Below are 13850 nucleotides of genomic sequence, written 5' to 3'. Positions count from 1 at the left end.
GCCTCGACGGCGCCAGTCTCAGTGAGCTGACCCTGTAGATCAGTGAGCTGACCTGACCTGAAATTTTGGTTATTGGGGCATTCCACGATAGATCGTACCAGGCCCGTCACCCTCATCTCTCAGATTTGAATGAAAATTGGTACTAGGGGTAATCATAGGCTCCAAAACACCTGCCAAAATATCAGACTTCTTAGATGAAAACATTTTTAGCTACATTGCATAATATTTTCTAAACTTCAGATTGTACATAAGGGTGAATTTGATGAGCTATAACTCAAAAACGAGCTAAGCAAGCAACAAACGGTAAACAGCTTTGAACTAACGATGAATCAAAGATTAATACAGCTTTTTTCAATTTGGAAAGGAAAGCTTTACATATTGAAAAAAGTCGTAATATTTTTTTAAGATTGTCTATAACGGCCCTTGGGACCAAAATTTTTGCCATTTTTATTTCTTCAAAATAAATTTCAGGTCATTTAAAATCGATATGCAAAAAAAAATTGAAAGGTGTTCTTTCTATAAGTTCCTCATTTTAATGCATACAAAATGGGTTTCCGGGGGGTCGGTACGACCCGCTCGCCGTTTCGCCTCTAATGGAGCTAATATTCATATTCATATATTTAACGAATCATTCCACGTGTGTGGCTTATTGTGCGATCCGTGTTAGGTTCAGTAACATCAGTAAGTACATGTGCAACAGAAAGAACAGAGAACGAGTGACCAGAGACAAAGACGAAATTGACGACTAGACGATACAAAATTCAGGGCAGTGCATGTTCATCGAGCATAGCCGTGAGACGGGCACGGGTGCGAGAAGACCTAAGTTGTTGCGGCAGGCGGTTCCAAGTTGCGGCCGCTCTGTAGGAGAAACTTCGCCGCGACATACTGAGGCGAAAACCAGGTAACTCAAGTACCCCCGTACTGCTGGCGCGCGTCGTTCGCGCACTGACATCAGCCCGGTACGAAAACAGTGCGCGGGTGGCAGTAGGAGCGCGGAGGTCATTCAAGGCCCGGTGTATGGCCATACAGTCGCGACGGTTAACTAACTCTGAGACAGTGCGCCAGCCTAATGCTGTTAGAATCGGAGATATATGGTCGCTACGCCGCGCTCCCGTGACGATCCTCGCAGCGAAATTAAGAGCTTTCTGCACGCGGCCCAGACGGTTTGCGGTGGCTCCTCCCCAGACGGAAAGACAGTAAAGGATTAAGGGGAACACATGTGCCTGGATAAGTAGTTGACGGGCATCAGCATTTAAATGATGGCGGATTTTGTGTAGACAAAAAAGAAAGGAGTTGCACTTTTTAACAACGGTGGATATATGAGCTTCCCATGTTAGATTGCTATCGATGGTAACTCCAAGGATTTTAACGGACGAGGAGGGCTTTAGAATGAAGTCATGAAAGTTCAGATGAAAGGATGTTGTCTTCTTGAGAGAATTGGGGGTACCTATTAGCAAGAGAGTGGTCTTTGAGGGGTTCATTTTTAGTGAATTTGCAGTAAAGTAAGACTGAACGGCTAGGAGAGAGTTCTCCTGGCGTGATTTAAGAGATGATAGGTCGTCTGGATGTGCTGAGTCAAGTAGCTGGGTGTCATCGGCGTAAGATACCAAACGACCGTGGGGGAGATAGGATGGAAGGTCGTTTGTAAAGATGCTAAAGAGAATCGGACCAATGAGGGATCCTTGTGGGACCCCATGGGATAGAGGAAGGAAAAGAGAGCCGCCCCTCACCATCTGTCGTCGCCCTACAAGATAGCTTTTGAACCAGGTCGGGTCAACACCGTACCACTGGAGTTTCATCAGGAGCACACTGTGATCAACACTGTCGAAAGCCTTGCTTAAATCCAATGACGTGATTGCTACCACATGTCCATCATCGACTCGTCGCGAAGTCCACTCAGTCACATCAAGGACGGCGTCCTCGGTCGAGTGGCACGGCCTGTAAGCGTATTGTGAGGGAGAAAACAAATCACATTTGACAAAATACGCGGAGAGCTGTGCACACACTGCTTTTTCACACAGTTTCGAGAGAACTGGTAGAATGGAAATAGGCCGAAAGTTGTTCGCGACATGGCGCGGTCCTGACTTATGGATTGGTACCACTAATGCCATTTTCCAAGCGGCCGGGAAGACACGGTTGACAATCGACGCATTGATGACATGAAGTAGATGTGGTCCTAGAACGGCAAAACAGTTTTTAATAGCAATCAATGGTACACCATCGACACCGACGGCTTTTGAAGAGGATAGTTCATTCAGATATTTGGAAAGCTCGGGAAGTGTCACAGGATGTAGGATCAGGTTTGTGGAGATGACACGGGGCGGCTTGTGTGAGATATCAGGCATGTCGTTGCCAATATGACGCTCCTTCAGCTCTGTGGCAATGCGGGGACCAACCGAGGCGAAGTCGCGGTTGAATTCGTCGGCTTTTTCAGTCCCTAAAGGTTCGGAGGAGCTGTCAGTCCCTGGGCGTATGGCGAAGTTTCGAATGTTCCTCCAAAAATTTGTTCGGTCGGATAGCATTGAAGAACACAAGTAATCCCGCTTGGATTTGGCAAGAAGACGCTTGACACGGTTTCGAAGGTGGCGGTACGTTGACAGATCAGACTCTGCACCAGATGCACGCCAGATTGTAAAAGCACGGTCCCGCTCGTCCATGATCTCTCGCAGTTCCGGGTTATTTTCAACCCAAGGACAGTGTGGACGGCGCGGCGTCACAGTTTTAGTTGGACAGTAAATATCAATAGCGCTGAGCCATACTTTCATGAATTCCTCTAATTTGCTTTCGATCCCCTCCGCCCGATACAGAGGTTGCCAGTCGGCCTGTAACAGATGCAGACACAGCGCGTCCCAGTTAACTTTTCGCCAGGGGCGGATCTGAAAAGACTGGCGCGGTGATTTATGACGACGGAGTGGAACGCGGGCCAAGATAGTCATATGGTCGGCTATGGGCACCGGAGGTATTGTTACCGAGCATTCCGAAATGGGCAGGCTTGTGATGATATGATCGAGAGTGGAGGGTGGATTGAATCGAGTAGGGGAACTGATGAGCTGTGAGAGGTTAAGATCACTTAAAACAGATGTATATAGACGCGTGCTTGGAGCAGAGGGACACATGAGGTTCACGTTAAAGTCACCAAGACAGAACACAGGCCGACCAGTAGCGATGGCGGCTTGTAGTTGGAGATGGAGACTGTCCAAACCTGCTGCGGTCGGCTGAGAGGGTGGGCGGTAGAAGACACCCACAGTGATTGAGCGTCTCCCGCCCCCGCTGATGGAGACCCACAGAGATTCACTAGAGACACTGTCACTGGTAATCGAGAGAGTATCACATTTTAATTGTTCGCGGTAAAGAATGGCAACGCCGCCTCCACGAGTTCCCGCCCCCGGACGATCGCACCGCACCATTTTATATCCAGGGAATACCAGAAATTTCTTTTTGACGTTTTCAGATAGCCAGGTCTCAGTTAAACAGAAAACGTCAATTTTGTGATCAGATAGAGTCTGCTGGACACTGTCCATGTTGGGCATCAGTGAACGGACATTTGCGTGTCCGATGATCAGCGAACGAGCGGTGGCCGACCGGGCTGGAGCATCGTCATTGCCGGATGGCCGCTGTTGCGCTGAGGTCGGCGGCTGAGTGAGGTGTATCGCCGTCCGCCTGGTCTGGCTGATGGTGAGCCGAACAGAGGCCTCCGGTGGCTGGCCAGGACTGTCATGGCTGGTGTCACGGTTTGGTTGTCGGCACCCTACACGACGGGGAGAGACCCCGGTGCCTGGAGCGCTCAGATGGCTGTCGGCGCTCCATTCCCCCCGGAAGATTTTCACCTTCCTGCCGGCCCTGCATCCCCTCCGCCGAGACCGTCGGCGGCGGGCGGGACGGCCCTGCCCTAATGGAGCCTTGCGGAAAAAACGAGCATGTGCGCCGTTACAAGATGCATCGAATGATACCACATTTTATGGTCTCGGGTTCATTGGTTACCCCTGAGGTCATTTCAAGTGACCCAAATTATGGGTCCGGTTTTTGGTAGATAACTTCGCAACAAATGGTCGCAGAGCCGCGATTTTAGCATCTTTGTGTTTGCGTAGCTCGCGTCGAATGGTATACTGTTTGTTATGGTGAGGTCAGCTTAAAGGGACAGTATCACCATTTTGATGAAATTTGACATTGCATAGGCCCCACCTTTCTGGTCCGGGAACTGAAGACCGATCCTCGAAGCTCCACACCGTTATCCCGCTATCGCCGCTCAAAGTACGAAAGGTGTACTACACTTTGAATCGTGCTTCACTATCTTCACTGTTTAAATGTTTGCGCCGTTTTGAATTGACCGCCAGTAATAAAACTTTTACCCTGGTCATTTCATCAAATTTTATAACGCCAAAACGTTTTTCGCACTTATTCATCACCGTTAAATTCAGTAAATAGTCGTAGGCAATTTCCGCTGTTTCCTTCGGATTCTAGCGGCTCAACAAAGGAATTCCTCCAGCTTGAATCACAATCTCCCTCCAATGTATGACGTTTATCACGTGATTGTCACGTGATATTTTCTCCCATTGTCAATTGTCACGTCCAATTGTCACTCCCTCCAATTGTCACGTGATATTTTTATAGGCAATACCTAAGGATACCTCTCCCTAAGGACAACTCAATCAGAAGAACGACCGCGTAAGCGTAGCGTCAATAATGTTGTGGTGATGCGACCTCAAACGGAAGTGCTTTGGGATCAGTGCTTGTGGTTTATTTGAAATGTGTCGGTTTTTGTTTTGACTTTTCGTTTTGACATGAGCTCGAGTTTGTGTTAAATTTAATTTGGCCTGGTTTGTGAATATTTGGGCATTATTTTGGTTTTGTTTGGTGTAAAATAACTGCCTAAATTTCTCTAGTGCCATCTTGGTTTATAGAATCTTCAATCTGTGAATCGGCAAAATCTTTAAACCATTTGAAACTGTCTGTGTTGCTCTAATAAACTACACGAAATCAATGCGTTCAAGATATCACCTCTGAAGATTCTACAGTTTAAAGATTGCCATGGCAAGTACAAGTCGTTCATTGTCAGATTTACGTCGTAAACGTGGTCAAGAACTTGCCGCCCTAAATCGGATACTACGAAGAGGATTTGTTCTTCTCGATATTGACGGCACCCGCGATGAGCTCTGGATCATTTTAAAGGAGCTCGATGACGCACTACACAAATTACAAGATGCAAATTGGAATTACTTTGATCGTATTCAGGACGACGAATTTGAACGAATACGCGCAGAACGTTATGAAGAAGAAGCGACTGAAAGGTGCACTGCGCTACAAGATTCTATACTTTCGCGGTTGCGAGAAAGGAAAGGTGCAGCAGCCAGCGAAGATGGTCAAAAGAAACTACATGACGTTGATTTAAACACATCGTATGCGTCAATTAAATCTGAAGTAGAGCACCGAATGAAAAATGATGAAGATAGCACCTCGGACGAGCGAAACGATAGCGAACGAACGATTTGGCGACAACGAATGCACAATCCCGAAATCAGCGAAGTTGAACGAACGAGAGATTTAACGAACGAGCAGCGACCGAATCCGTCCAATCTCTTCCGAAGCAGTTTACCTCGTCTGGAGCTAGAAGCATTTAACGGCAATGTTGCAGACTGGCCAAGATGGTACTCTCTATTTAAATCTTTAGTCGACGACCAGCCAATGTCCAATGATGAGAAAATGGCCCATCTGCAAGGTGCAGTAACTGGACTTGCACGCCACACAATCGGAGGTATGTTGTTTGATGGAAATTTATATCGTGATGCGATGTGCGCACTTAAAGATCGTTTTGGTCGAGACGAAGATATTGTCCATGCCAACTTGTCTCAAATATTCTCTGCTTCTTCTCCTGTTTACCTCGACCCGTCCAGTTTAGAGAAATTTCACGGAGCCGTTCATTGTGCCGTAACCGTCCTGCAAAACATGGGCTTTGACGGGGATTTGAGATCGACTGAAAACCTTCGTCGTGCTGTCCAAAAGCTGCCGGCGGAGTTAAAAAGAGACTGGGGAGAATACGCTATCGACCTTCACATGCCGAATTTGATTCATTTTGACAGTTGGCTGCAGAGGCAGGTGCGCATTGCGCTAAATTATGCCGCCGTAGCCACTTCGACCAGTAAGCGGTCGGCAGTAACACCAGAGCCACAGAAAATGTCCAGAACTATGAGAAGTAACTACAGTACTGACACGTCGTTTTTTATTCCAAAGGACTGTGTGTGTTGTGACTCAGGAACGCACCAGTTAGATGATTGTCCTTCTTTCAAACAAATGACTCCCGCTGCCAGATCGAAATATGTTTTCAGCAATCGACGTTGTTTTTCGTGCCTCAAGAAAGGTCATTTGTCCAGATATTGCAAATTCAGGACTGAGTGTGGTATCCACAACTGTAAGCAAAATCATCATAGATTGTTACACGATGGTGTGGAAGATCAGGGCGAAGAAAATGAGCATCGATCTGTCGCTGTCATTCAAAATTGTCCTCAAACACTGCTGCAAGTCGTACCGGTGCGCGTTCATGGTGCCAATGGTCACACACGAGAGACATTGGCTCTGTTAGATCCCGGCTCTCAAACGACATTGTGCAATGATGACGTGGTGAATGACTTGAATATTGCTGGGAATGACACCCAACTGGTCCTCAGGCACATAGGAGGTACGGGGCTGCCTCAGAGATCTCGGAAGGTCAAGTTGACTCTGAGTCCCATAGCTGATGGGCACAAAATAATCGTACCTGAGGCCTTTTCTGTGCCCCAAGTGAATGTTAGAACGCCAGTAATTCCATCGAACAATTGGAAACACTGGAAACATCTTGAGGGACTGCCAATCAGAGATTTTACTGCAGAAAAAATTGAGCTTCTACTTGGCGCCAATGTTCTTGAGGCGGTATTGCAGCAAGAGGTCAGAGTGGGCCGTCCGGGACAACCGGTGGGAGTTCGCACGGCATTCGGGTGGGCTCTCACGGGCCCTGTCTCTGATTTTGTACCTGAAACAATAAAAGAAGTTATGTACACTGACTGTGCTCCTGAGGATCATCTCGAGGGAACAATACTAAACTGGTGGACTACCGAGTCTTTTGGCACCAAGTTTACGGGTTCTGACAATCGTTCGGCAGAAGACACCATCGCGCTGACTGTAATGGAACAAACAACCAGAAAATGCGGTGAGCGATACGAGGTAGGGCTATTGTGGCGAAACCCAGCAGTGATAATGCCTACGAATAAGGCAATGGCAGTCAGTAGGTTGAAATCGCTCGAGCGGGGCCTTCTCAAGCAGCCTGATAAGGCGAAAGCTTATCAAGAAAATATTCAGAAATACATTGCCAGTGGTCATGCTCGAAAGGTATCACAATCAGAGTTGGCCGTTTGTAATGCAAAACGGTGGTATTTACCACATCACGCTGTGACGAATCCACACAAGAAAGGCTTGAGAGTCGTATTTGACGCCGCCGCACGATTCGCCGGAAAGTCTTTAAACGATCAACTTCTAAAAGGCCCTGATCTGCTGCAAAATTTGGTCGGCATTTTACTGAGATTTCGCCAAGAAAGGATAGCAATAGTGGCAGATGTAGAACAAATGTTTCATCAAATACGCATAATCAAAGAAGACCAGCCAGCGATGAGCTTTCTTTGGAGAGATTTGAACACCGACAAGGAACCTGACGTTTATCAAATGACTGTTAGCATCTTTGGCATGACTTGTAGCCCAGCTATCGCGAACTATGTGCTGCGCAGGGCTGCCGAAGAACATGCTGAAGACACGTCAGACTCGCAGGCTGCCGCTTTGGCGGTAAAGCAACATTTTTATATGGACGATTTCCTCAAATCCGAGCCCAATGTGGCAGCAGCGGTTGCTATGCAAAGGGAAGTGACAAAATTGGTTGCACGCGGCGGGTTTCGACTAACCAAATGGATGAGCAATAATATTCAAGTACTGGAAAATATCGATATTTCGGAACGAGCCCGCGAAGCCATGGCCATGCCAAAGCAACGTGCATTAGGCTGTGCATGGATGCCACAGCAAGACACATTAGGCGTTCAGTCACAAGTGAATGAGGCTTCTCTTACTAAGCGTGGTATCCTGCGAAGTATGGCGTCCGTGTTTGACCCTCTGGGACTCGCCACTCCATTTACATTGAAAGCAAAAATTATTATCCAACGTCTTTGGGCACTGAAGTACTCCTGGGATGAAATGCTGAGGGGCTCAGAACTGGTTGACTGCCAGAAGTGGCTTTCACAAGCAAGCCACTTGGAGGAGATCATGATTCCGAGATGTTTCAAAGGTCTGGATGGAGACATAACTCGGTACGAGCTACACGTATTTTGTGACGCCAGTGAAAGCTCCTTCGCGGCTGTAGCTTACATCTGCACCGTTGCATCTGACGGAAGCAGACTGACCTCATTTGCAATGTCACGTGCGAGACTCGCCCCTCTCAAACAAATGACGATTGTCAGATTGGAGCTACAGGCTGCCGTCCTGGCTGTCAGACTGGCGGAAACAATCAAACAAGAAATGACATACAGATTCGACGAAACTTTTTTTTGGAGCGATAGCAAAGTTGTGCTTCATTATATCCGAAACGAAAGCCGCAGGTTTCACACTTTTGTAGCAAACCGAGTTTCTGAAATTCAAGAGTCTTCTAGCATAAACGAATGGCATCATATCTCAGGTAAAAATAACCCAGCCGATGTCGCCTCTCGCGGAGCTTCCTTAGAGAAATTGAAAGAGTCGCAATTGTGGTGGAGAGGCCCTGTGTTCTTAGAAATGAAACAAGAAAGCTGGCCGAAACAACCGGGTATTGACCACGCCCTAGATTCCGATGACACAGAAGTCAAAGTGGTACCGGTGGACGTACGTGCAATTGCCAGAGACAACCGGCCAAAATTGCTCGATACGACACGGTTCTCTTCCTGGAATAAATTCCGAAGAACTATGGCATGGGTACTGCGGTTCATTCAAAATGTCAAGGCGAGGCGAAATGTAACAGAACAAGAGAGTCTTAGCGGTCCCCTTTCAAGCAAAGAAATAGAGAACGCAGAAGTTTTCATTTTGCGGGAAAATCAGGCGCAGGGTGGCCGCGGGCTGGGTCACTTGTCTCCATTTGAAGACGACCGTGGCCTCCAGCGAATCGGCGGCCGGTTAGAGCGAGCTCCGGTCGCATATGCGTCTCAGCATCCGATCATCATGGCGCCCGACAGCGACATAACTCGACTGATAGTTTGTGATATTCATGAGAAGCTGTTTCATTCGGGTCTTCAACACACTCTCAATGAATTTCGGATGAAATATTGGATGCCGAGAGCCAGAGGGACGATCAGAAGAATTTTGAATGGGTGTATTTACTGTCGCAACAGACGAGCCCGACCTAGAGCTCCGTTGATGGCCAGTCTCCCTGAGGTACGGTTCGATCAAAGCCGACCATTCAGCTCTGTCGGAATTGATTATTTTGGCCCACTCCTAGTACGCAAGTTCCGGAAGACCGAAAAACGTTTCGTCCTTCTCGTCACTTGCCTAGCCACTCGTGCACTTCACTTGGAGCTGGCTTGTGGCCTGGACACGGACTCCTTCCTTATGGCGTTGCGCCGCTTCATAGCACGCCGTGGAAAGCCGACTGTGATTTGCTCAGATCGTGGGACCAATTTTGTCGGTGGTGAACGGGAACTGCGAGAGGGCATCGAATCCTGGAATGAAATTCAGATAACCGACTACCTCAGTCAGCATCAAATCGAATGGAAGTGGAATCCTCCATCCGCCCCGCATATGGGGGGAGCATGGGAGAGGCTAGTGGCATCAGTCAAACGAGCACTCCGGACTGTGCTCGGCACTCAGTGTGTACCGGAAGACGTGCTTCACACCCTGCTCGTTGAAGTCGAGTACATGCTAAATGGGAGACCTCTGACTTACGTGAGCTCAGATGACCGGGATCCCGAAGCATTAACACCGAACCATTTTCTTCTACAGTCGTCAGAAAGCGGCGCAGGACTGCCGCCTGGTGTCTTTGGTGAACTAGACTACGTGGGAAGACGACGCTGGCGGCATTCGCAGACCCTAGCAAATCAGATGTGGAAACGATGGAGAAGAGAATTCTTGCCAACTCTTATCGCGCGTCAGAAATGGACAAATGAAACACAGAATTTGCGAGTGGATGACATCGTGCTTATCTATGATGAAAACGCACCAAGGGGTCATTGGCCACTTGCAAAGGTCACCCAAGTATACCCAAGCTCTGATGGAAGAGTACGTTCAGCTGAGGTGCAGACTGCAAGTGGAACGTACAGGAGACCCGTTACCAAGCTATGCGTGCTGGAAAATATCGGGAACTACTGATATGACCGCTCTGCTTCTCGGAAACTACTGACGTGACCGCCCTGCTGCTCGAACTATACTGACGTGGTCGCTCGGCTGCTGATGGGAGTGTTCCTGGCGTCACACTGGGGGGAGTGTGGTGATGCGACCTCAAACGGAAGTGCTTTGGGATCAGTGCTTGTGGTTTATTTGAAATGTGTCGGTTTTTGTTTTGACTTTTCGTTTTGACATGAGCTCGAGTTTGTGTTAAATTTAATTTGGCCTGGTTTGTGAATATTTGGGCATTATTTTGGTTTTGTTTGGTGTAAAATAACTGCCTAAATTTCTCTAGTGCCATCTTGGTTTATAGAATCTTCAATCTGTGAATCGGCAAAATCTTTAAACCATTTGAAACTGTCTGTGTTGCTCTAATAAACTACACGAAATCAATGCGTTCAAGATATCACCTCTGAAGATTCTACAAATGTATTATCTGCGCCAGTTCTGTAGTAATTTTGCATGCTTCCAAACTGGCGGCCATGCTTGTATAGTGGTGGTTCGCTCATGAAAATGAATCATGAAAATGAAATGTGGTTGCAATATTTTTCACCGAGTTCGGTCCTCAAACTATGTTTTTCTGATTCAGAAAAATAAGAAATGCTAGTAAAAAAAAATCAGCTCCATACATTGGTTTTTTTTTCGATGATACTGTCCCTTTAAAGGGAGATAATGAGCTTTCTTTTTTCTTTAATAAAAATTACTCGACATCTATACTATTTCTACTGTAGTTTCTATAAAATATGAAAATTTCCTAGCACTTTTCGTATGTGAAAAAGGTTTTATTGTTGCAAAAAAGAAGCAGTACTTGCAGTACTTGTAACACCCACCGAAATGCGTTGTCCTTCTCTATAAAAAAGTCGCAGTATATGGCGCTTTTGTTTCAAACAGCGACGCTTGGGTTTTTGTTTATGTTATCGCCTTGTCGTTGCTTGTTTGTAAGGATTCTAATTTGAATTAGAGTTAATTCGGTTTAGAATTAATTAGATTCTAATTCGGGGGTACATAGTGCCTACTCTTCTTTGTTTCGGCATGCGGCATGCGGCACAAATGAACGGCATGCGCCAGAAACGCAGCCAAATCTTGCGATTGCGACTACGAAATTCATTATTTTGGCGTCAGAGCCTGAAGCGAAAAATACAAGCATATTTATTTCACAAAGACTTCAGGTTTGTCGAACGGTGTTATGATAATTTTGATAACAGTACTGCATAAGTTTTTCAGTGATGCCGCAAAAGTGTTGTGTCTATCTTCTTTTATTGTGCAGTCGGCGGGACCGATTCAAAATTGAGTCGTTGCTACTAAAATAGCAGCATATGGCGTCAGATGATGAACAGGAAAAATAGTTGCGTAAATTTAGACATAAACCACCCCCAAACCATGAATATCTTTTGAAGGCACTATAGACGACCATTAACTAACTAGATGTGATGAAGATCAAATGTAAGGAATACGCTCATTTTACAAAATTACATGCAAGTACCAAAAAGTGATGTAAGTACTTATTCAACGGTCATTTTCAGCGCTCCCCGCTAACGTGACTTCAAGTTGAGATATTTGCGGCAAGGTACCGAATTGAGCAAAATGGTTTTAATTTACATTATAACTTGTTGTGTTTTGTCAGAAAATGGTCCTAACTCAGATTTTGTGGAAAAAGGTCATTATCTCCCTTTAAGTCGCTGACCTCGGGTCAGCACACTGCCGTGTATTTGGCTCCGCTCCCCGACCGGGCGGCCCAGCCGGCAGCCAGCCCCCGGGCATCACGTGACCGCCCCGAGTCCGCGGCAAAGCCGAGTCCGCGGCGCTGGACAAACAGCGCCGCCACAGAGATGGTTAACAGTCGGGTCAGGCCGCGAAGCTGGGTGAATGAGATCATATTGCACATTATTCGATTCGCAAGGTCTTCCCGAGTCCATTGGTAGCTTTCCCGTCTCTCTAGCTCAATTTGATCGAGAGGTATTGACGAGAAACTCTTATGACCCTAGTGACGTACGAATGACGTCACGCAAGGTCAACAATGCAAATGTGAGGCAAAAATGATTTCAATTGGACTTTCAGTAACCAGTGATGTCACTAGGCAGCTTTACCACGCCATTTGTAGGCTCACCTCCCGAAATCACAATTTAAGACCATTACGGTGACGCAAAATAAGTACATTTATAGAAAGAACACCTTCTAATTTTTGCATGCTACTTAATAATGATCCAAAAATGTTTTTTAAATAAATAAAAATTCAAAAACAATTGGTCCCAAAGGCATACAAATGCAAATGAATGGAAACTCGATGTGTTATGTATAAAAAAGTTTATATTTCAAAATTTTAAAAATTCATATTATTCTTTGTTTCAATGCAAGTTCAATGCCGTATAACATTTGGCATTTGGATTATCCGTCTTAGAGTTACAGCCCGCCAAACTTGGCGCTGCAACGCAAGATCCAAGACATGTTATACATTATAACTCAAAAACTACTCATCTGATTAGCCTGAAATTGTCACAGGAGGATTCAGAGCCCCTGATTACCCCTTAGACCAATTATCGTTAAAATCCGACAGATGAGGGTGTCAAATTGGAAAAAAGTGGTACGATCTATCGTGGAATGCCCCTATTGTCACACGATCCGGCTTGAATCAAAGGTCAGGTATGCAAACTTTCAGCTCTCCATCGCCAGCTTGTTTTGAGCTATCGCGAAAAAAAAAACTATAGGAGGGGTACCAACCCCCCCCCCCCCGCCCACCCACCCCCGGGTCCGGCCTCTTGGTCGAAGACTGGGAAAGGAGCATTGCATGCTTATGAAAATAGCTTCTATAAACAGCTAAATGTCCTAGAACTTATAGTTTTTTTTCTTTTGTTCCAGACAAGGTGCTGGGACAGCTGTATCGACAGTTGGGCGTCACAAAAGACGACATTTTCAACAACGAGACGGGGGCGCCCGTGCCGTCAATTATCGAAGGACGCCAGGTGGTGGTGGTCCTCTTTGATATTGAGCACATGAAAGAAGAGGAGGCGCTCATAGCTGTGGTTCTTGCGCACTCTGTGTTCAATCTCTCGTTCCAACGAAAGCTGGCCCCTCTATACGCGTACGTACAACGTTACATGCTCGTCATTGACGATGGGGTAAAGCCCCCTCAGAGGTGCCTCCAAAGCCGAGGCACCTCTGACGCCGCCGGCGGAGGCTCGACGAAAGGTGCTCCAGTTTTTATGTTATTGCGTTGTCTAGCTGCGTCAGTGGACAGAGACGAGGCACCTATCGAGGCTCGACAAGGTGACGCTTCCCTTAAACGTTGAAGTGTTCAGGCCCTCAGACGTTGAAGTGTTCAGGCCGAGACGTGGAGTGTTTGTCGGAAATAAATGTTCTGGCTCTTATATTCTCTCTCTCTCTCTCTCTCTCTCTCTCTCTCTCTCTCTCTCTCTCTCTCTCTCTCTCTCTCTCTCTCTCTCTCTCTCTCTCTCTCTCTCTCTCTCTCTCTCTCTCTCTCTCTCTCTCTCTCT

This window comes from Amphibalanus amphitrite, unplaced genomic scaffold (assembly GCF_019059575.1).
Source record: "Amphibalanus amphitrite isolate SeventyFive unplaced genomic scaffold, NRLGWU_Aamphi_draft 000004F_arrow, whole genome shotgun sequence".
Classification (NCBI taxonomy): domain Eukaryota; kingdom Metazoa; phylum Arthropoda; class Thecostraca; order Balanomorpha; family Balanidae; genus Amphibalanus; species Amphibalanus amphitrite.
Note: the sequence above shows the minus strand (reverse complement) of the source record.